At 43.4% G+C, this 23,940-nt stretch overlaps 1 protein-coding gene across 1 annotated transcript in view; it reads left to right on the top strand.

Moving 5' to 3' along the window:
* Window positions 1-257: 257 nt before the first annotated feature.
* Window positions 258-23,940, top strand: part of SPTB (spectrin beta, erythrocytic) — a 134,976-nt gene continuing 111,293 nt past the window's right edge. The window contains exon 1 of the mRNA XM_064374935.1: window positions 258-295. The gene's annotated coding sequence lies outside the window, so the exon portion shown is untranslated. The remainder of the gene's footprint in view (window positions 296-23,940) is intronic.

The raw sequence follows: 23,940 nt of genomic DNA, 5'->3' as shown, positions 1-23,940 counted from the left end.
GGTGCAGGAGTGGGTGGGGAAGGCGGGGGCTGGGCCTGGCGCTGCGGGAGGTTGCGGCCCCGCCTCCCCGCCCCCGCCGCGGGACTATCTGGTCCCGGCAGCAGCGATGTCCCCCGGCAGGAATGTCCCTCCTCAGATAATGTTATTTATATCTCTGGGCGGGTCCGTGGCTCGGCAGCACCAGGCGCCCGGCGGCCGCTGTGCCAGGAGACCCGCGCTGCCCTCCTCCCCCTGCACCGCCGCCGCCGCCGCCGCCCCCGGGCTCGGGGTGGCCGCCACTTCAGTCCCAGCGCAGGTGAGTCCCAGGAGGGCCCGGCGACCGGGGGAGCTGGGTGCGGGTGCGCAAGGCTGGGACGCGCGGCGCCAGCGCAGAGGAGCGCTGGGCCCAGGGGGCTCGTGACGCGCAGGGCCCAGGGGACCGGATGGGGGTCTGGCCCCGGGTACCAGGCGTGAGGTGGGAGGGGTGCGGGGCCCGGGAGGCTCGGCAGCTGCGGCAAAGATCACCTCGGGACACGGGAACGCGCGCGGGCTTCCGAGGCACTTGGTGCTACCTTTGGAGAGCCGGATCCCGGAGAGTCCGTCACCCCAGGGCGCAGGGATAGGGTGACGGGGTTCGGGTTCTCGTTCGCCTCCTCCAGGACCCCAGCCTGGAGCGAAGGGGATTGCGCCTCTAGCCTGTCCGACCGCCGCGCTGCTCTCTGCTTTTTTCTGTCCGGCTTTCTCAGCCCTGGGGCCGCTCATATCCCTCTTCTGGGGAACTTGGCTGAGCGCTCCCCAGGCCGCCCAGCGCTCAGGCAGAAGGGACAGGTCAGGGCAGCAGAGGGGGCTGGGCCTCAGGGCGCTGGGAGCCATTCGGAGAGTGACCCCGTGTAGACCGAGTGAGGAAAGATCCTAGTGCCCCAAGCCATACTTCGAGGACCCCCAGCCTTCCTCTCCCAAAGAGTTCCTCTCCTCCTCTAAGCTTTTCCAGGCTTCTCTACCTTCACCCTCCTCTCCAGTTTCCCCTCTTCCTCTAACTTGGTCTTGAGAAATAGCAGAAAGTGGGAGAAATAACCGAAGCTGTAAAACAATTCCCAACTCCCACCAACTCATCCATACTTCCCAGGCTGGGAAAGCAGCTGCGGGGCTGGAGTACCGTTTCCCTGACAACGAGCTTCAGGTAGGGCCTTGAGTTATAGCCTATTAATATCCAGACCACTGTTTCTAGTGAGCAATTAGAGTCGCCAGGAGTAAGGAAAATGAAAAGAAGCCACTGTTTTTTGTAAATTTAAATTTTAGATGCATCAGATTGGGGGACCGAGAGAATATAGTGACAGTCTTTTTGTACTGAGAATTTCTGTGGGGAGAGACTAGGCTGTCACCTCCAGGTAGGAGGCAGTCATGCAAAACCCCTGCCTGGAGATAGTCACGATCCCTATTTCAGTTTCTAAGGAAAGAGATTCAGGCGGCTCCCTAATGAGAGGAGTCTGCAAATCAAAGATTTTAGGCACCGCTCAACTGTCCACTGTCCTATCCTTAGCTTCACAGATGGCTCTGAATTTTATTCTAGAATTCCCTCTTCGCCCACCCCTTCCCCCACTATAAACCAAGGCAGGTCATTTCTTATTTCAGCATTCAACTTTTATTCTTTTGCTCTGAGTCCTAGGTTCCAAATGCCATTGAAAACAGTTTTTTTTTATCTAAGTGCAAAATTATTGTTAATGTATGCTGAATGTCCAGCACCTAACACGGCTAGGCCTGTGCTTGCCTGGAGGCTTGGAGGCTAGCCAGAAAAGGGAATGTTAAACTTACATTGAAGAAGAGCCCTCCTTGAAACCAACCAACTCCTGGTGGAGTTATTAAAGGTGGGTCATTTATACAGAATTTTATCAAAATCTCTAAAGAACCATTGAAAGACATAAACCCTCATGAAAACGTGGAATTTAGACCCCTTAGCTGTTGCTCTTAGCTTTATCAGTGTCCCAGTGGCAATGATTGGGGATGAGGCAGTCCTATTAATCTTGAGTTCTGGGAAGACTCAGAGTCCTCTCATGGAATGGTAAGCACCCAGGAACTCCCAGGCATCCAGGATGGGCCTTGTAGCACAGGCATATCAAGTTCTCCTGAGCGGCTTGCCCAGAAGAGAGTTGGGATACCACCTTTGGCTCTGATCAATGCTTCTTCCAAGTGTTCTGAAGGTGTCCTATAGCAGAACACCTGCTAGATTTTTAGTTTTGGGGGTGAAGGTATGGCAGGAACAAGACTCCCACCTGGGATCAATTTGGCAAACTGAAAATGAGTATCTTAGGCAAGCAAGGTGTGAATGAAAGTTTCGAACTAAAGTCAAAGTCTGACAGGTCTGCCACAGCTCTGGAAACAGACTATTTTTGGTCAATGAAAATAATAATAGCTTTTATTTATTCTGTCTTTTATGTTGTTGTACCCAGTACCTGGCTGGTAGTGGACCCTTAGTCAATCTTTGTTGAATGAATGAGGAAACCAACAAATGAATGCTCAGTATTTTCTTTATATTATCCAATTTAATTGTCATGGTAACTCTATAAGGTAGCTCATAGTATCAGCATTTTACGAGTAAGGAAACAGGTTCAGGAAGATTAAATAACTTGCCTCATATTACAGAGCTAATGAGAGATGGGTTCAAGATTCAAACTCAGTTTGTTTGGTTCTGCCCTCTTTTTAAGGTTAGACACTCAGCAGGGAATATAGAGTACAAGTTGGAAAGATTTGACTTTAGCATTGTCTTCTAGCTTCACAATCTTCATTCCCAGGACCTCAGGTAATGGTTCTGCTTATATCAGAGAAGCTAAAAAATATTGAAGACAATTTTGGGCATTTATTTCTTCAGAGGTTTTTAGGCTTGCCAATTATTTTCAGGTCGTTGTTTCAAGGACAGAACTATAATTTTGGCAGGAGTCAAAGCATGGATTTTTTTTTTTTTTTTTTAAAGAACAGATTTTCCTTTCAGTCCTGGAAGTGGCCAGGAGGGCTTGATGATACATAGAGACAGTGTGATAGGACAGAGGATGACTATAAAAAATTCATGAGGCAAACACTATTGGAAAGGGAAGGGATTTTGGAGGTTACTGAACCCTGCCTTCCATATACGTACTTACTTGCTTAAAGGTGAGACCTAACAATGTATCTCATCATTGATGTGTAGCTATGGCATCCATACTTCTTATCACTTGAGCTCATTTCTTTCTTGTCTTGCTTTCAAGGCCAGTATGCTTTATTTCCTGAAGTTCTGCCTAATCAAACTACTGAGATTTTATTTCCTTTGGAGGAGATTATGAGAGGATGTGTTTTAATATCCAGTGCTTTCATTTTAGTGAAATCTTAAAAGAAAAGGTATTGAGGATAAGCGGGAGAGAAGGCATTCTCAAGCATTAAATTCTAAACTGTTCTATAATCTTCCCCATTGCTTGTAAGGTATACAGACATATACATTTTAAAACAATAGTTATGTACATTACAATCTAGAGACAGGAAATCTTAAGTAATTATGTCCATTTTTGGGGGGGCATGGGAAAGGACTTTAGAGAACTACTGAGACTGTCAGATACATGTTTTAACCTAAACCCCATCACCAAATTGCTCTTGAAGAGCAGCACTTTAAATTTCAAAATCAAACACAAAATTTTACTCTCTGCTCAAGACCTGAAAAGGTAGGAAACATGACCAGTGGGAGATTTAAAGTAGAGATGGGGTTTCATCATGTTGGTCAGGCTGGTCTCAGGAGTTCAAGACCACTCTGGACAACATGGTGAAACCCCATCTTTACTAAAAATATAAAAATTAGCGAGGTGTGGTGGCGGGCACCTGTAATCTCAGCTACTTGGGAGGCTGAGGCAGGAGAATCACTTGAACCTGGGAGGTAGAGGTTGTAGTGAGCCAAGATAACAACACTGCACTCCAGCCTGGGCAACAAGAGTGAAACTTTGTCTAAAGTGAGACTCCATCTCAAAAAAAAAAAAAAAAAGTGATATAGCCAGGTATAGTGGCTTGTGCCTATGATCCCAGCTACTTGGAAGGCTAAGGGAGGAGGATTGCTTGAGCCCAGGAGTTAAAGAGGCTGCAGTGAACTATGATTGTGTCACTGTACTCCAGTGTGGACAACAGAATGAGACCCCATCTCTAATTCATGAATTAATTAAAAAGTGATTTAAAATACATTTCTTTGTTATGGAATTTTAAAATTATGGAATTAAATAACTTCAGACCTGAAGATTAACATTTATCGGCAAACTTGGGAGGATTAAGAGTGAAAATAACTGCTATGTGGGCTGATGAGAAATTCAATTATATAATGAGGACTGGCAGGGAAGTTCATGGATACTGGGTTCTGAAGCCATATGGATATTACAAGCCAAAAATTACTGTAGGAAGAAGAATTTTATCTTTGAAGTAGCTTGTGTTGACTCAGTTGGTTTTAACAGACAGATCGTAAGTTAATCCTTTGTTTTAGATAAGAAATCTGAGGAGGAAGAGTAGATGCAGTGGTCTGTGTGCCAGAATCATGTGGCATTTTCTGGGTTTATCACAGAGATGCTTCCTTCCTCTGACAACCTCAATAGGTGAAGGTCACCTGATTTGGAGATGGGGATGGTGATTGAGGAAGAGGGTAGGAGGCGGTCAGGACAATTCACTGTCAGAACTGGCTCCACTCACGGATTGCCAACTCCCCTTGGTAAATATTCAGAAAATGCCATAGCGTGTTTTCCTTCATTGCTGCACATATTTCTTAATTCACAGCCAAGTGATCCAAATTCTTCCATTTTCAGCCAGCCTCAGTTGAATATCAAACCACCAGGGGATCCCTAGCCTTTATAGCTCACGTAGTCTTAGAGGCGGTCATAGACAGAAAATGCTTCCTTAATGAATTGTCTGACTAGCTTATCAAATTCCCAAACCACACTTTATTCTTCTCTTTCCTTTTCCTGGTTGCAGGAAATATTACAAAACCATCTTTTTCCTACCTCAGCAAGCCCTTCTCAGGCTTTGCCATGTTTTATTTCTACACCATACCTGTGCAGACCTGGCTGAGGGTAGAATTATAAGACCAATTAAAACTCAGACATGTATCATGTTAGCAGTGGGGGCAAAAGTGGGCTTCCTTTCTGTCATTTGAATGTTATAAACTTAGCAAGTGAAAAGGCACAGTGCTAGAAAAAAAATAGGCTTTGCATTGAACTGGGCTTTGATCATCTGGGATATTTATGAAAAGAATAACAGGGCACCTTGGCAGCTAAAGAACAATAATTGCTTTGAATTATAGTCAATTTAGGAGTTTCCACGATTGTGAAAAGGAGAAGAAACTTGACTAATTTTGAAAGTGAATACGTTGAAAATAATTTCCATTTGTACCAGACTTAAATATGGGTGTGTCTCATTTGAGAATTTATAGCAATTCAGATAAAGCACACTTTAAAGGCAAAAATTACGAGGACCAGAAAGAAGTCTGTAACCTTATTTTGTCCCTCTTCCAAGTCCCAGCCTGTTTCTAGAAGAACCCTAGGAGTGGTCAATCAGCTTCACCTTCCAGCATATTTCCCCAAGGGTGGAAAAGTAAGAAAAGGCCTTTCATAATACTGACTTCAAGTCATAAGTCAGAGAGAGTTAGAGCTAGAAAGGCCTAAGAAAGAATTGAGATGTATTCAAAAAGAGCAAACATTGGGTGTCTGCCGTTTGTCTTACACTGTTACGTGCTGAAGACACACAAAGAGAACAGATGGAGAATCACTGATCTGGTGTAAAAATGGACTTGCAAACAAGCCGTGATTCGACAGGATCACACAGGAGAGAACACACAGGAGGAAATATCTAATTCAGGTTGGGGAATCCCAGAAGACCTTGGAAAGTGCCTAGGGTTGCCCTAATGGAAGAAGGGAGGATGAGGGGGCCTGGGAGTGGGGATCTAGGCAGTTTCCCAGCACAGACAATAGAGTATGATTAGATTAGAGGATGAAGCGTAGTTCCACGTAGTGGGAGTGTGACCAGAAAGGTGGTTGGGGTTCAGTCTCTGAAGAAGCTTGAGCCACTGGAAGTTTTTAAGTCGTAAACGGGTGTGATGAAATCTCCGTTGACAAAGCTCATCAGTGGCAATGAAGAGAAAGTGAATTAGAGGCCAGCCAGTACAAGATGATGATCACAGATGACTATAGTCCACTCAATTTTCAGCATGCCTTTGTCTACACATCATCTTATTTTATCTTATGATGACCACGTGAAGGGAAGATCTGATTATTCCTGGTTTCCAGTTACGAAACAGGATTCGAAGTGTACATTTATATACTCAAGGTCCCTCTAGTAGCTTATTCCAAAACCTGACTTTGACCCAGTTGCCTAGTTCTGAGGCTGGGGCTGTTTCCAGATCTTCTCAGTGGAGTAATTGAATATTCTGGGCCTTCTGGTTGAGACTGCATTTGCTTGCTTTCTTCAGCAGAATATTCCACCTTTGTTCATTGGTTCTGGAGAGAAGGAGGAAGACACTTGTTAACGGTACTACCCTTTACCATAGCCGCAGAACCTCAAGAATGGCCCTGCAGAGTATGCACAGATGATGTTCCAAAGCATGAATTAATAGATTCTCAGTAGCATGCCATAGATAAATGAAGGGTTCATATGCCTGTTGATTGATGTTTTGGCTTTTTCATTTCCTTGCCCAAAATTTACTGGGCGTTATTGTGTTTATGCCTCATTTTGGACTTCAGCAGCCTCTTTTTGTCCGGTGATCTTGAGGGCCTTGATTTGTACTTAGGTCAGTCTTCAACAAATATTTACTGAGCTCTCATTTAATTTGCCAGACATACTCTAGGATCAGGGGATGTAACAGTGAATGTGGCAAAAATGTCTGATGTCATAGAATGCACATTGTAGTTGGGGGAGAGAGGAACTAAATGACAAAGAATAGACAAAAAATAGTAATTTCAGGTGCTAAAAAGAAAAAAATAAAGCAACATGAAAGGAAAGAAGGGTGGTTCTACTATTTCAGGTAGGGTGGTTGGGAAAGCACTATCTGATGGGGTTTCATTTGAGCTGAGACCCAAATGAAGTTGGAGGAGGGGCATGGGATGTTTGGGAGAAGAAATTCAGGTTGAATGATAGTCTGTTCTCACACTGAGACATACCAGAGACTGGGTAATTTATAAAGGAAAGAGATTTAATTGACTCACAGTTCAGCATGGCTGGGGATGCCTCACAATCATGGCAGAAGGCAAAGGAGGAGTAAAGGCACGTCTTACAGGGTGACAGGCAAGAGAGTGTGTGCAGGGGAACTGTCCTTTATAAAACCATCAGATCTTGTGAGATTATTCAGAATCACAAGAACAGCACAGGAAAAACCCATCCCCATGATTCAGTTACCTCCCACCGAGTCCCTCCCATGACATGTGGGGATTATGGGAGCTACAATTCAAGATGAGATTTGGGTGGGGACACAACCAAACCATACCAAGTGGGAAGGCCCCAAGGTAGGGCCACTGCTGTGTCCAAGCAATGGAAAAGAGGCCAGTGTGGCCTGAGTGCAGGGGGTCAGGGAGAGAGCTGACCACAGTGCTGGAGAGAAAACCGGGCCTTGATGGTACAGGCTTTGTGGCCATGTAAGGACTTTGGGTGTTAGCCCAAGGGTCATAGGAAACCACTGGAAGTTGTGGGCAGTGGAGCAACTTGCTCAGATTTGTGTCTCAAGAGGATCTCTCTGGCTGCCCTAAGGAGGATTGGTTATGGGGCACAAGAGTGGAGACAGGGAGTCCCATAAAAGCTACTGCAGTGGTCCAGGGCAGAGAGGACGGATCAGGGTGATGGTGCTGGTGAGATGCAGTTGGGTTCTGAGTATATTTTGAAGGTAGGGATGTTGAGATTTGGATATAGAGGATGAGAGAAAAAGACAGATGATTCCATTGTTTTGGCCTGAACAACTGGATAAACAAAAAGGTCATTTACTGAGCTGGTAATGTGTTTTATCAAATGTGCCATGGGCTATTATTTTTTATTTCTGTTTTTGTTGAGGTGTTGACTTGGAATAGTCTCTGGCAGACTTTTCATTTAAATACACCAAAAAGGAGTTGTTTTTATTTTGGGGTGATTCATGACCTCTGTTTGAAGTGACGTCTTAGATGTGTGCTGTACTTTGTACTGTTACTTTTAGATCAGCCCCACAACGTTTATACTATATGATGGAGATTAAGATATGGGAGAAACAAGATTGAAATATGTTTCACTTTATTTTTAGAAATGTTTTAAATTGGCTGGTTAAAGCCCAAATATTTTTTTGACACTTCCTGGTTGTCATATTTTTAAAACTTTTTAAATCATAAAATAAATTCATGTACATGGTTAAAACATATATCTACATTATACAAGGGTATACAATGAAGAGTAAAAGTCTGCCTCTATCTCCAGTCCTATTTCTAAGAAGTTACTACTGTCAACAGTTTCATGTATGCTTTCAGAAAAATTCCATTCATGTGCAAGCATTTGACCTGATATATTTTAAAGTCATAGCTTTAAGCTAGGAGCACCACGTGTTTGGTTTTAAACTTAGTAGGCTTTGTAGTCACCTTGGTAGCCCTCAGGTTAAGTGGCCTGGAGTCCACCTTCTAGCAACTAAGGTTCTCCCTCTCCAAACCATCCCACACTGAAACACTGTGTTCATCATATAACATCCCTTCTCAAAAGCCACCAGTGGTTCTTCTCTGGGTAGAGGTAGAAACCCAAACTCATAAAGTTGGATTTTAAGAGCCATTGTAATCTGGCTCCATTCACTTTTTTCTACTCTTTTACCACTTTCCGTCACAAACCCTCTACTTAAACTAAGTTTGTCCACTTCTGCTTACTAAGTCCTGAATATTTTTCCCAAATTTGGAGTAGTTTCCTTCAGAACCTGGGTTCAAAGGAGTGTTCTTCCTGGAACACTCTACTCCACAGTAATCTCTCACTTCTTCAAACTTGCTAAATTAGGGCTAGATACATGTACCCTATTTGAACATAATCACAAATTCTTTTATGATTATTAACTTTCCTGTATCCATGTATCATTTGCTCAGCTAGACAGTAAGCTCTTAAGGACAAGAACTAATTTATGAATTACAGTCATGAGTCTTACATAAAGCCCTACTTTCTGCATGTGGAAGTTCAATTAGTAATTTTTGGAATGTGCACATTGACAATCATCCCTCGATGGGATGTTGCTGGTACACAGGGATTATATTAAAAATTGCCAGATTGTGGCTGCCAACAAAGCTACCTTTTTAGTGGGTTACAAAAATGTTTACTCCCAGGGAACAGTAACTGGACACCACTCTTTTGGACAAAGAACTTTTGGATATGCCTGGTCCCATGCTTTCTTCCTTCTTCAGATGGCATTGCATGTAGTTGTCAGAAACAATGTGTTTTCATATGCCAATAAATTATGAATAGTTATTTATTTGGCTTGGCAATGATGCAATTTTTAAAAATTTATTTTTTAAAATTTTGATAAAATATATGTGACATAAAATTTACCATTTTAACCATTTTTAAGTGTACATACAGTTCAGTGGCATAAGCACATTCACCATCATCCCTCCCCATCATCATGAAAAAGATGGACTTTTTTCATCTTCCAAAACTCAAGCACTGTGTCCCTTAAGCACTAACTCCCCATTCTCTCTCCCTCCATCTGTCTGTGGACACTTGTATTGCTTCTGTCTTGCCTATTGTGAATAATGCTGCTGTGAACATGAATGGGCAGATGTCTCCTTAAGACCTTGCTTTCACTTCTTTTGAACATATACTTAGATGTGAAATTGCTGGATCACATGGTAATTCTATTTGTAATCTTTTTAGGAGTCTGTCCATGCAATTTTAATATTTCTCCTTGGTATTTAACATCTTCAAAGGGAAGGGCAAAAATTTATTAACATCCTCACCTTTGGGGCCAAACTGAACTTGAGAAGTGTTTATTTCAGAACACTGTCTTTGGGTGATGGTTCGTCATCAAAATTCTTGAATTTGTTCATTTATTAGTTTGCCTATTTTTAGACTGTAGACTTTTAGAGGACAGGCAGGAGATGTTTAATTTGCTTTGTAGAGCATGTAGCCGAAGCTCAGATGGGGAAGGGTATAAATATTATGCGTTGTTTTATTTCAGCTAAAAAATCTCCTTGAGCTGCATGACAAGAGTCTGGGTTGCTTCCAGTTCCTTTTCTCTTGCTGTTTGCCCTTGGGCAAATAACTTCCTCTTTCTCTGACTTTTTTTTTTTTTCTGGGCTTTGTGTGTGTGTGCTGGTACCTTAATATTTATTATTATCCTTAACGTTTTCCTTGTGGATTCCTCTGTAAAACTTACATATTGCCTTCTCTTCGTAGCCTTGCCTGACAGCCCCTCTTCCTTACCAGGTCCTGGGGTAGCACTGATTGCTTTCTCCTTTGTATTTTTGCAGCTCCTTTCTCATCCCTTTCTTACGGGTGGATCTTGTTGTTTTGTAATTGTCAACTTGCCTCTTACACTGTTAGTTCAAGCTTCTTGCAGTGGGGAACTGAGTCTCACTCTTAAAAAAAAAAAAAAAAATTCCAGCACCTAGAGCCATGCTTTATACACGGAGGGGAGTGGCTCAAAAATATTTGTTGATTAAAAAATTAGGCTAGGCACGGTGGCTCATGCCTGTAATTCCAGCACTTAAGGAGGCTGAAGTGGGCGGATTGCTTGAGCCCAGGAATTTGAGACCAGCCTGGGCAACATAGCAAGACCTGTCTTTACAAAAAATTTTAAAAAAGTATAAGCTGGGTATGGTAGCACATACCTGTAGTTCCAGCTACTCAGGAGGCTAAGGTGGGAGAATCACCTGAGCCTGGGAAGTTGAGACTGTAGTGAGCCGTGACAGACTGCACTCCAGCCTGGATGACAGAGTGAGACCCTGTCTCCAAAAAAAAAAATTTTTTTTAAATCTGGCCAGGCACAGTGGCTTTTACCTGTAGTCCTAGCTGCTTAGGAGGCTGAGGCTGGAGGGGTGTCTAAGCCCAGGAGTTCAAGGCTACAGTGAGCTATGATCATGCCACTGAACTCCAGCCTGGACTACAGAATGAGACCCCATCTAAAAATAAATATATTAATTAAAAATAAAAAAAATTTAAAAATCATGTGGCCAGTTAGCTCAGTTGGTTAGAGTGTGGAGCTCATAATAAATTAAAGAACGAATGTTTGAAATTACATGTAACTAAGTTCATATAATTTTAACTTGGCTATGAGGCATTGTTATGCTAATGAGTTTATTATAACAATGAGTCAACATTTATTGAGAAAGTTGTGTGCTAAGTACTATGCTGAGAGTTTTCATGAGTGTTTATTATTTACAGTCAGACTTGGAGAAGTTAACGTACTCATGAATACCCACTGAGTAAGGTAACAGCTGGACTTGAACCCATGTGTGTTTATTCTAGAGTGCTTGCTTTGAACCACTGTTGAGGAGGCCAGTACTATGTGACTCTTAATTCTCAGCATTTTTTAAAAATCCTGCATCTTTAATGGTGTGAAATTAGAGAGGTAATTAGTTGTACACCTTTGTATGTTGCTTTATATTTGCAATGATTTAACCTAATAGACTTGAATCCCTTTATTAGCCTTTAATAAATAATTAATGTCCTGAATCCTACTTCCAATGTAGTTATTTGACATCTGAGTATGGAGATGCTAATTAGTACTGCACAATATACCTACTCTCATAAGGCAGCTGTACCAAAATTGCTTTAGAAAAGGTCTGAATTACTATCTTTTTTGTTTTTTTGTTTTATTTTGAGACAAAGTCTCACTTTGTTGCCCAGGCTGGAGTACAATGGCTTGATCTCGGCTCACTGCAAACTCTCCCACCCTGGCTCAAGCGATTCTCCTGTCTCAGCCACCCAAGTAGCTGGGATTACAGGCTCTTGCCACCGTACTCGGCTAATTTTTGTATTTTTAGTAGAGACGGAGTTTCACCATCTTGGCCAGGCTGGTCTTGAACTCCTGACCTCACATGATCCACCCTCCTCGGCCTCCCAAAGTGCTAGGATTACAGGCATAAGCCACCGTGCCCGGCCAAAAGGTCTGAATTATTGTCAAATGCCATAGCTTCCTTCCAGACCCGAGGTTTCCAACTTCTCCGCAACATTTGACCACTCTCCCGTTGAACCTCTGCCCTCTCTGGGCTTCTGTGGCCTGGGCCCTCCTTTTTATCCTCCTGGCTTGTTTACCACTGCTTTTGCATTTCTTGTTGTTTGTTGTTCCTTCCTCTCTGCCAGCTTTTAATTGTTGGGATTGCAGATAGGTCTAAATCCTTATCTCTAGTCTGACCTCCTCCTTAGTCCCAGATCAGCTTCACAGCAGTCTACTGGCTGTCTTCATTTACTTCTATCAAGATATCTCAAGTTAACCATGTCATCCTGGGACTTCTCAGTTCCCTTCTTCATCCCAACCCTGCTTTTCTGCCTTTTTTTATGGCTAGGTTCATGTTGTCACCATCCCCCCAAGTAAGAACCTCAGCACCATTTTTGGTCTTTTCTTCCCCCCATACTTCCACATCTACTTGACTACTCGTTTTTCCTCGAAAATTTTCAAATTAGTTCCTTTCTTTTAATTTCCACTTCACTATTCTTTTGTTTTGTTTTTGTTTTTTGTTTTTTTTGAGATGGAGTCTTGCCATGTTGCCCAGGTTGGAGTGCAATGGGGCAATCTTGGCTCACTGCAACCTCCACCTCCCAGTTTCAAGTGATTCTCCTGCCTCAGCCTCCCAAGTAGCTGGGATTACAGGCATCCACCACCACACCCAACTAATTTTTTGTATCTTTAGTAGAGACGGGGCTTCATCATGTTGGCCAGGCTGGTCTCGAACTCCTGACCTCATGATCCGCCCGCCTAGGCCTCCCAAAGTGCTGGGATTTCAGGTGTTAGCCACCACACCTGGCCTTCCACTGTCACTATTCTTATCTTATGTGTGAATAATTGGCTTTCAGGCCTTCAGTCTCTACCTTTCTAACTCACCCTACCCCCGACCTCAGAATTATTTTTAAAAATGTAAGTCTGACTGAGCCATTCCACTACTTTAAAGTCCTCAATGGTTCCCCATTGCCCCAAAATAAAGTGTAAAGGGGCAGACAGTGGCCTCCACAATCTGTTCTGACCTCCCTTCCTAGCTTCATTCCTTCTCCATTACCTCGCCTTGGATGCTTGTGACTTGCTCAACTTCAGGCTCACTTTTCTGCCTCTGTGACTTTGCTGCCACTTTCTCTTTGCCTAGAATCTTTCCTCTCTTTCCTCAGCCATGAACTCTCTTTTTTTTCTTTGAGACAGAGTCACCCTGTTGCCCAGGCTGGAGTGCAGTGGTGTGATCTCGGCTCTCTACAGCCTCCACCTCCTGGGTTCAAGTGATTCTCCTGCCTCAGCCTCCCGAGTAGCTGGGATTGCAGGTACCTGCCACCATGCCCCGCTAATTTTTGTATTTTTAGTAGAGATGGGGTTTCACCATGTTGGCCAGGCTGATCTCGAACTCCTGACCTCAGGTGATCTGCCAGCCTCAACCTCCCAAAATGCTAGGATTACAGGCATGAGCCTCTGCACCCAGCACAGCCATGAACTCCTATACATATATGCCTTAAGACCCCCATCAGCTGTAACCCCTCTTGAAGCTCTCCCGAAACCTCTTTCCCTCTTCTGTGACCCCAGAAGACACACATTCTTTCCTCTTTTGCTGTCCACACTGTAGTCTGGCTGGTCATGGACAGGCCTGACTCACCTCTAGATTATGAGTTCCTTGAGGAAGAGACAGTGTCTGATGTCCTTGGGGACACTGGTGCCCAATTCAGGGCCTGGCTTATGTGCAGTGCTCAAGAAACAAGTTGAATTGGGTGATGGGGAAGGTTTCAAGAATATTCAGCACTATAAAGAATCCAAAAATTAATGACCTAGAGAAGATTATGAAGAGGGGCTAATGGAAGATGCTATGGATGGGATGGAGGTAAGGAGGGAAGAGGATTGTTTTAGACCTGAGCGGAGGCTGTCTTCCACCTCTGTATTCTCCAACTGCCTCCCCATTTATCAGAGGAACAAGTAATGGCTGATTTTAACTTACATCATCAGATATGTCTGTTGCTAGAAAAATTTAGTTATTCATCCAGAATACAGTCACTCCCACCTCATTTTTCAGTGAATGTTTGAAGCTGACCCTCAGAATGCAGCTATGAAAGGCTCTTTGAGTGGGTGTTTCAGATCCATAGACACAAGATTTGTTTTATAACAATAAAGAGTTAAGAAAAACACTTCGGAAAAAAAAAAGACTGAAAATTCCTTTATAGAGGTTTTATTTTTTCTGGGTACAGTTCATCTGTTTATTTGTTTGTCCTTAAGGCATATCGAAGTAGGAACTACCTTGTAATGCATTACAGCATTTATTGGTTGGTTTGTTCTGCCCTCATTTCTGCCTTACCCGGACAAAAAGTGAGCCTCACCAATGGCTGGACTCACCCGAATTCTGCTTGCTCAGGCCTCTGAGCGTGTTTTGTTTCTTTCAACAAAACTCTCTGTCATGGATGCACTCCCACTGCAATCCAGCCGCTCTCTTCTCCTGCCTCGTCCTGCACCCAGTCACTGATAGAAGCTGGTATTTAACTTCCAGAGGCGGTGAGTGGAGCTACGAGGCCTCTAAGTATGTGGTGGGGTCTGAGATGAGCTGATACGCGGAAGGCCCTCAAAGGCCTTGGCAAGATGTGCCTGGGACAAAGAAGGGCAGGGGACAAAGTTAGGCCTTGTGAGGGGGATCTGAGGGCAGTGAGACAGAGGAAGGGACTCGGCCAAGGCAACTGAAGACCCCAGTGAGCTATGAGGGGTATTCTGAGGACAACGATACACAGACAACAGTCAGCAAACTCCATGGAGAGCTGACAGTGAGGGTGGGATAAACAACTAGCAGTTTCTAGAAGCTCTGGAATGTCATGAATGGCAGTGATCATCATCCCATCTCGAGGATTACTAGCACCATAGTAAAGGTCACCAGTAGGCTACTAGTTAGTGGCCTTGCTGCATGCTCTTCAAGTGGACGGTCTTATTCATTTCATAGATGTTTTCCTTTGTGGTGTTTTAGCCACGCCATGGTCTCTGTTTTTCTCATTTAAAATCCAGGCTGCTGCTTGTAGGGTCAGTATAGCAGGCTCTGCCCTTCTCTGCGAGGTAAGTGTGTGCATTCTGTAACCACTTTCTGGAACTGTTGGAAAATCCTGATGCCCAAATGTTCAACCTAAAGTTGCCACAGGAGTTTTTCTTCACTGTGTGAAGTGATGGGAGGAATGAGGGTGTTTGCAGGTGTGAAGTAAGATGGTAGATTCAAAGCAGCTGCTCTGGGAGAGGAAGTCAGTACCCTCTTCAAGGCAGAGACCTATACCTGTTAGGACAAACTGGGTCATTTGCGTTTCAAAGCTGTATGAAGTCACTTTGCCCAGGAGACTGAGAGTACTCCATGGATCCAGGCTAGCCGGGCCCTTCTTACCATAGTTGCTGATGAGCCCAGCAGTAGAGCTGGTACTTAATACGGCATCCTCAATGTAGCAACTCCATTGGCAGCCTCGGTTGAGCTGCTCTCACTGCATCTGACCCAGAAAACGCTCAAAAAATGACTGCAGTGAAATGTGTCTTCAAGGTGAAGCTTTCAGTCCAGGTCGGGGAGGAATGTGGAGTTGATCCCAAGGGTTCAATACTTCTAAATATGCTGGGAGTGAGCTTTGTTTATGCTCTGACCCAGAGGAAGTCACTTTACATCTCACCCTGCTTCTACCAGCATAGAGTGCCTTCTGCTTGTTTTGCATAAGCTGTGTGCCTCCTCTGCAGAAGAGGCACAGAATGAATTGGGAGCTATAAAACTCCTGGCAGTCATAATTCTTTGTGAACAGCAGAGTCTGGTGAGCAGTGTATTTGGTTGGCAAGTGATCATTACAGTCTATACTTGGTTTCTCTGTCTGTAAGACGGTGGAAATGCTTTCTTACTGAAATGTGAAGGGGGTCAAAGTGAAATCGTGTATGCATTGTCCTTTTTCTGAGACCTGATGCTTAAAGCATCAAGACTTGTCAAAGAGAGATGTTCTATGGATAAAATCTACTCCAAGCATCTTGCAGACATCATCTAAAGGAAATTGTCCCTGAAGAGCATCTTGTTCAGCTCCATTATTTTACCAACAAAGGAGATCCAGAGGGGAATGATTGGCATGAACTTGCATAGTTAGTGCGGGACTCCTGAGTGAAACCCAGGTGTCCTCATCCATGGCCTAGACCTTCTTCCCTGCCTGTATCTCTCCCTCCTTCTCCTTCTTCATCTTCTGTAACTTTTTAAAAACCAGTTTTTAGAAATTATAACATGAACTTGGTTATTTTTACCCAGGGTAAAAATAATTCAAACAGTACCGAAGGGTCTAAATGGCGCTCCTAGACTCATTACTGCAGAAGAGGCACAGGTAACAACTATGAACAATTTCTTGTCTATCCCCTAGAGATTTTACAGGCACATATAGGCATATACATAATAGATACAGATACGTAAGTGTTTGTGTAGGTATATATGTATGTATATATACATATATACATGTGTGTGTATATACACATATATATACATATATCTGTATATGTTATGGTCATTTATTTTTTCACACTGCATTGTAACTTGTCCTTTTGACTTAATGATGAAACACCTCACCTTGGACATCTTTCCATATCAGGACATAGAGATTGACTTCTTTCATTTTTCTGTTTTTGAGATGGAGTCTTGCTCTGTTGCCCATGCTGAAGAGCAGTGAGGCAATCATAGTTCACTGCATCCCTGAACTCCTGGGCTCAAGTTTTTCTGCCTCAGCCTCCCATGTAGCTAGGACTACAGGCATGCACTACCACACCTGGCCTTTTTTTTTTTTTAAGAGATGAAGTCTCACTATGTTGCCCAGGCTGGTCTTGAACTCCAGGGCTCAAGTGATCCTCCTACCTTGGCCTCCCAAAGTGTTGGGATGACAGGTGTGAGCCACCATGCCTGGCCTGACCTCTTTCATTCTTATCAGCTGTGTAATATCTTATGCTCCTTCTATTTCTTCATGATGAGTTTCAGAATTATAAGCAGTACCGTGGAATTTGAGTCCTGAATTCATGATGCTAAAGTAAGAATCTCTATTTTACATGAGCCTCCAGGAAGGGGAATGACTTCTGAGAAGGTCACATGGCCCAGATCATTGAGAAATCTGAGACTCTGCTTCTATTTGCTGATGGTTTGTACTTATGGGTCCCTGCCATATGCCACCTGCCATGCTAGGGCTTCGAATACCTTCACTCATGTAATTCTCACAATCGTCCATTCAGTGTGATATTGTAATTGCCATTTTACTGATGAGGAGGTGAAGACTAGTCAAGCTAAGTTTGCCTGGGTTCACATAGTCAATTAAGTGCCTGACTTCAGACTTGTACCTAGATCTACTTGACCCAAAAGCCGATGCTATTCTCACTGTCTGAAATCTAGGACACTAGGGAGAATGGTTATGGTGAATTTGAAACCAGGCATTTTTTATGGCTTCAAGTTTGGTTGGTTGAGACCTAGAGTCCTCTATGTACACAGCAATGACATGGAGGAACATGTAGCAGTGGAGCAGAGACAGAAATGATGCAGGGAGGTGGGGACAAGAAGTGGCTGCTCCTCAGGCCATGCTATTGTCTGTTATATGCAAGGCTCTGTGGAAAACACAGAGGTCATTGGCTAAGGCACGGTTTTCTGCTCTGGTGAGGGTTGTAGCGTGACACAAAGGGGATTGAGGTAGGTGCTGTTGTGGGGCTGGCTGCAGAATGCTTCAGGGTCTACACAAGCTTGTTCAGCCCACGGCCTGTGGGCTGCATGCAACCCAGGACAGCTTTGAATGTGGCCCAGCACAAATTTATAAACTTTTAAAAAACATTATGAAATTTTTTTTGCAATTTTTTGTTTTAGCTCATCAGCTATCATTAGTGTTAGTATATTTTATATATAGACCAAGACAATTCTTCCAGTCCGGCCCAGGAAAGCCAAAAGATTGGACACCTCTGGTCTACAGGAAGCCAAGATTTTTTGGGACTGGGGACCCAGATCTTGGGGGACCATCAACACTTTCTAACAGGGGAGTGACATACAATCAGCTACATTTTAGGACACCCTGCAGAAATATAACAAGGGACTCAAGAGGGTCTAAACCAAGGCAGTAGGAATGGAAGGGAGGCAGTGAATTCCAAGAGATTCTGAGAAGTCAGAGTATCTGTACTTTCTATGTGAGGTAGGATCCATTGTCAATATTTTCAGGCCCGGCCACATAAAGGACCAAAGATATTTAAATTTACCAATATCTCACATTAAATATCATGGGATTTGTTGTTGTTGTTGTTGTTTGTTTGTTTGTTTTTGATGACAGAGTCCCCCTCCCAGACTCCCAAGTACAGGCATGCCACCATGCCCCACTAATTTTTTTTTTTTTTTGAGATGGAGTTTCACTCTTGTTGACCAGGCTGGAGTGCAATGGCACAATCTCAGCTAACTGCAACCTCTGCCTCCCAAGTTTAAGTGAGTCTCCTGCCTCAGCCTCCTGAGTAGCTGGGATTATAGGTGCCCACCACCATGCCCAGCTAATTTTTTGTATTTTTAGTAGAGATTGGGTTTCACCATGTTGGCCAGGCTGGTCTTGAACTCCTGACCTCAGGAGATCCACCTACCTCAGCTTCCCAAAGTGCTGGGATTACAGGTATAAGCCACTGTACCTGGCCCTCCTGACTAATTTTTAATTTTTTTTTTAGAGATGGAGTCTCACTATGTTACCCAGGCTAATAAAACATTTTTGTTCTCAAAAATATTTGAAAGGATTATTAGAATTATTCCTAATTTTGATTTTATGGTCTTCATTTTGTACTTATAAGATAGTTTTTTTCAAGTCTGAAAGCATTTTTGCAGGTTCTTAAAAAGCTTGTAGGTGTGTAGTGCCCACTGGCACCTAAGGGAAGGGAGAGGGCCGCTGAGTGTGGCTGGAGTTTTCTAGCTCAGGTATCTGGTAGGTTGCTGTTGCTAATTTACTGAGATTAAAGTCTTAAACGAAAGAGGCACTCTGGGAGTAGGGAGGAGGTACAAAGAAAGAATTCAGTCTTAACTGTGTTCAGTGGGAAGTAGCAGCAGTGTGTTCTATGGAGCTGCTGTAGCAAGTTGAGCCCAGGAGGGGCCGGGCTGGGGGTGTCAATTTGACAGCTCTCAGCACAGAAAGGGGAGAGGATCACATGAGAGAAGAAGAGAGAGGCCTTAACTTTGAGTAAAGCCTACCTTTAAGGGATGGGTGGAGGAAGAGAATCTAGGAAACATGATTTCAACATGACAGCACACTGAGTGATGAAGGGCCAGGAGAATCCAAGGCTGTGGAAATCCAGCTTTGAGAAAAGGATGGTTAATCATGTCTAACGCAGGGGAGGGATCACATCAGAAAGGAGTGAGCGAAGGCTGTTAGCCTTGGGAGAGGCTCAAGTGACCCTCAAGAAAGCAATTTTCATGGCGGGATGAAACTTGATGATCAGGAACTGCAGAAGGAAGCCATGGCGAGGAGGAGAAGACAGTGAATGCAGATTGCTTTGCTGAGAACTTGATGGAAAGAGGATGGTTTGAGAGAGAGGTCAAGGAAAGTTTGTGCAGTGAATAACATGATTTTAGGCCACGAGGGTGGGGATCCCTTGGGAAGTGGGGATGCTGAGGCAGCTAGGGATAGAGAAAGGGTTGGTAGATGCTGGAAGTCTCTGGGAGGCTGGAAAGCATCAAGTGGGTAGGGGAGCGGCCAGTGCAGCCATGTATGTGCCCTGCCATAGATGCACAGTGTCATTTCGAGAACAGTTACCGAGCCCTGTCACATTCGAAGAACCATGATAGGTGACACTGTGGCATTCCATACTTATATGAGGCTGGAACTTGGCTGTATGCTCTCAAGAGCAGGGACATTTTTTTTCTCCTTTATTTCTTCTAAAAAAGAATAAATAAATAAATAAATAAATAAAAGGATACATGCACAAAACATGCAGATTTGTTACATAGGTGTAGGTGTGCGATAGTGGTTTGCTGCACCTATTGACCTGTCCTCTAAGTTCCCTTCCCTCACCCCCAACCTCCCAACAGGCCCTAGTGTGTGTTATTCCCCCTCTGTGTCCATGTGTTCTCAATGTTCAGTTCCTACTTATGAGTGAGAACATGCGGTGTTTGGTTTTTGTTCTTGTGTTAGTTTGCTGAGGATGATGGCTTCTGGCTTCATCCATGTTCCTGCAAAGGACATAGTCTCATTCTTTTTATGGCTGTATAGTATTCCATGGTGTATATGTACCACATTTTCATGGGCATTTGGGTTGGTTCCATGTCTTTGCTCTTGTAAATAGTGCTGCAATAAACATACATGTGCATGTGTCTTTATAGAAGAATGATTTATATTCCTTTGGGTATATGCTCAGTGATGGCATTGCTGGGTCAAATGGTATTTCTGGTTCTAGATCCTTGAGGAATCTCCATCTGTCTTCCACAATGGTTGAACTAATTTACATTCCCACCAACATCGTAAAAGCATTCCTGTTTCTTCAGGGCAGAGACTTTTTGTTCGCTGCTTGTTATTTGTGGATAGAGCAGTGCCTGGCACAGAGGGCATGTTTGTCAACAGACCGATGGACTTTTTGAACCTGTCCTACAACGTATTCTACTGTGGGATATATGACATATGGGTGAGAATCTAAGTCATACACATGTGAGTTTTGAAGTGTAGCTATAAAAAAACAGTCCTGACTTCCACACCTGTGCGCCTAGGTGGATGCTCCTCTCCTTTTCTCAGAGCCATGCCCTCTCAGGTCCTGTTTCTCTTGGAAATGTGGACGAGTGAGTTTTTACTGGGACTCCTCCTGTGCCTCTCAGTGCCCCATTCTGGGGCACCAGGATGTTCTGTAGAAGCAGGGAAAGAATATATGACGATCCTTTAGGGGAAACAAAGGGGCTCATTCAATGAGTGAGTGAAAGATGAGTCTCCTGGTTGATGGTGATAAGAGGATCTTGTTTCCCGAAAGCTCTCTGGGTGTGAATATACTTTCTTTGCCTGGTTCGTGTCACTGGGGGATGTCCTCTTGCCCAGTGAACAGGAGGACTCTTTGCTAAGAAGTCCAGCTCCTGCCATCCCAAACTATTTTTGGGAAGGTCAGAAGTTCAAGTATCAGGCCATATTTGCTGTAATTCTCTTAGATTCTAGGTGTATAAAGTATTTCATTCAGTTGGAAACATCTGACTTCAAGTTTTAGGCAATTTTACCTTTTCTCACTGAGATGAGGTGGGGCACTTAACTTTTTATTCATAGTCTTTTAAGAAACACTTAAATTTTTTTCTTTCTGATCACAAATGTAATATAAAGTTTCACTAATGTAAAATACTACAGAAATACAGACTATAGAAAATGAAAGTTTTCCACCATCTACCTTGCTTAGTCCTTAGATAATCATTGACCATAATTTGATGCATATTCCTCCATATTCTTTTATACATATACTAATAAAATATGATTGCTATATTTATACACACACACACACATTTTGAGACAGTCTCTTTCTGTCACCTAGGCTAGAGTGCAGTGCATGATCATAGCTCACTGCAGCTCAATCTCTTGGGCTCCAGTGATCCACTTACCTCAGCCCCTCAAATAACTAAGATCACAGGTATGTACTACCACACCTGGCTAATTTTTGTATTTTTGATAGAGATGGGATTTCTTATGTTGTCCAGGGTGGTCTCAAACTCCTAAGCTCAAGCAATCTGCCCACCTCGGCCTCCCCAAGTGCTGGCATTACAGGCGTGAGCCACCACAGCTGGCCAATTGCTATTTATTTTTACAGAAAATGTTTTATAGCTTATATATAATTTAACAGCTTACATTGTCTTACTTAGCAATACATAAAGATCATCTTTCCTCATATGCGTACCTATAGGTTTACCTCTTTCAAAATTGTTCCACTGTATTTCATGATACGGAAGAACCATACTTTCTTTAACCATTTTTATTTTATTTATTTATTTTTTCTCCTGAGATGCAGTCTCACTCTCTTGCCCAGGTTAGAGTACAGTGGTGCAATCTCGGCTCACTGCAACCTCCGCCTCCTAGGTTCAAGTGATTCTTGTGCCTCAGCTTCCCAAGTAGCTGGGACTATAGGTGTGGCCACCATGTCTGGCTAATTTTTTGGATTTTTAGTAGAGACAGGGTTTTGCCATGTTGGTCAGGCTGGTCTCGAACTCCTGACCTCAAGTGCTCCCCCAGCCCCTACCTCCCGAAGTGCTGGGATTACAGGTGTGAGCCACGGCACCCTGCCTACTTAACCAATTTTAAAATAATGCCCGATTACATTGTTTTTGTTTTTTTATTTTGCTTTTGCTCTACCCAGTAATATGGAGCTACTTCTAAACTGCTAGAGGTGGATAGTCTCTTTAAGCTAATGGGGCTCGTAAAATCAGGCCATTTTTGCTGGGGAAATGGAAGGCTGAGCCCCAAGACTCCCCTGGTGCTCTTCTGACATTCTCTCCGAACAGGCAGACAGACCTTTCCTGTAGCTCAGGACATCACTTGCCCCTTCTCCCAGACAGGGTCCAGGCACCAGCCTTTTGTTGGGATGCATACTTAGATCAAATGCCACTGTCATTTGTTTGACTTTCCCCTCTTCTTCCCTCCTTTCCTGTCTTCCTTCCTTCCTTCCTTCCCTCCCTCCCTGCTTTCTCTTACTCACTTGGTGTCCAGTTGCAGCTTCCGCTCTCTCTCTCCTCTCTTCTTCCAGTCACCTGTGGGTGTCCAGGCTCTGCTCACTTCCCTTCCCCGCAGCAAGGCCTCCTACTGCTCCTGACTGTGTTCTCATTTATACCTGCTCGAATTTCCAGTTTCTCTAGATGGTACCTTTCTTAGTATCTGCTGCTTTCTCCTAACATCTCTGCAAAATATATTAAATCTACTGCTTTCCCAAGTACTTGTCCTGCCCTTTAAAGGATTTCATAAAGAATCAAGTTTAACATGACTGCTGCCACAGCCTCTTTACTCCATGTCACCTAGCACTTACCTGCACCCTCTGTTTACTGTACCGTGAGTAGTAAATTTCCGTTCCTCGTGAGGTGACTTCATTTGTAGTAGAAACTCCTGCTGTGTGGTGTGGCAGAGAGTATATGCTTTGGCTACTATCTGACCTGCTTCAAATCCAGGTTCTAACACTCACTAGCTGTGTGGCCACAGCAGGTAATTTAATCTTCTGATCTTCATTTTCCTCCTTAGTAAAGTAGGGAAGAATAAATAATACCTACCTTGAAGATAGGATTGTGCTATGCTGTGGATAAAAATGTGTGTCAGATGCCTGGCACGTGATGGGTGAACAAAAATGCTAGCTACTGTTGTCATTATAGCTCAGTTTCTCTTTAGCAAATCTGTTGATGTTTAGCAGATCTCTTTATGTGTTATAAGGGATCAAAGAATTGATGTATCCAAGGTCCTATTAGAGATGGATTTCATAATGATGTAAAATTTTGAGCATAAACATCTTTGCCAGCAGTTCCCATATTTCTAGCAATAGTAAATGGAGTAATTAATGAAACAACAATTTAGAACAAGAACTTTGATATTTTCTTGAAGTCCCTTGTGCTAGAAATAATTTATATTTTTCAGAGAATAGTTGTTCCCATTCATCCCAAATGATTTCCAGAATCAGGATTTTTGTTTTGTTTTGTTTGTTTTTTGTTTGTTTTGACAGTGTCTTGCTCTGTTGCCCAAGCTGGAGTGCGGTGGCGTGATTATGGCTCATGGCAGTCCCAACTTCATGGACTTAAGTGATCCTCCCACTTCAGCCGAGTAGCTGGGACTGTAGATGCATACCACCACGCATGGCTACTTTTTAAACTTTTTGTAGAGAGAGGGTTTTAC

The sequence above is a fragment of the Aotus nancymaae genome, unplaced genomic scaffold (genome assembly GCF_030222135.1).
Source record: "Aotus nancymaae isolate 86718 unplaced genomic scaffold, 86718_ANA_hifiasm-v0.15.2.pri h1tg000011l, whole genome shotgun sequence".
In the NCBI taxonomy this organism is placed as follows: Eukaryota; Metazoa; Chordata; class Mammalia; order Primates; family Aotidae; genus Aotus; species Aotus nancymaae.
The sequence above is the reverse complement of the archived record's forward strand: the minus strand, read 5'-3'. Positions and strand labels throughout refer to the sequence as shown.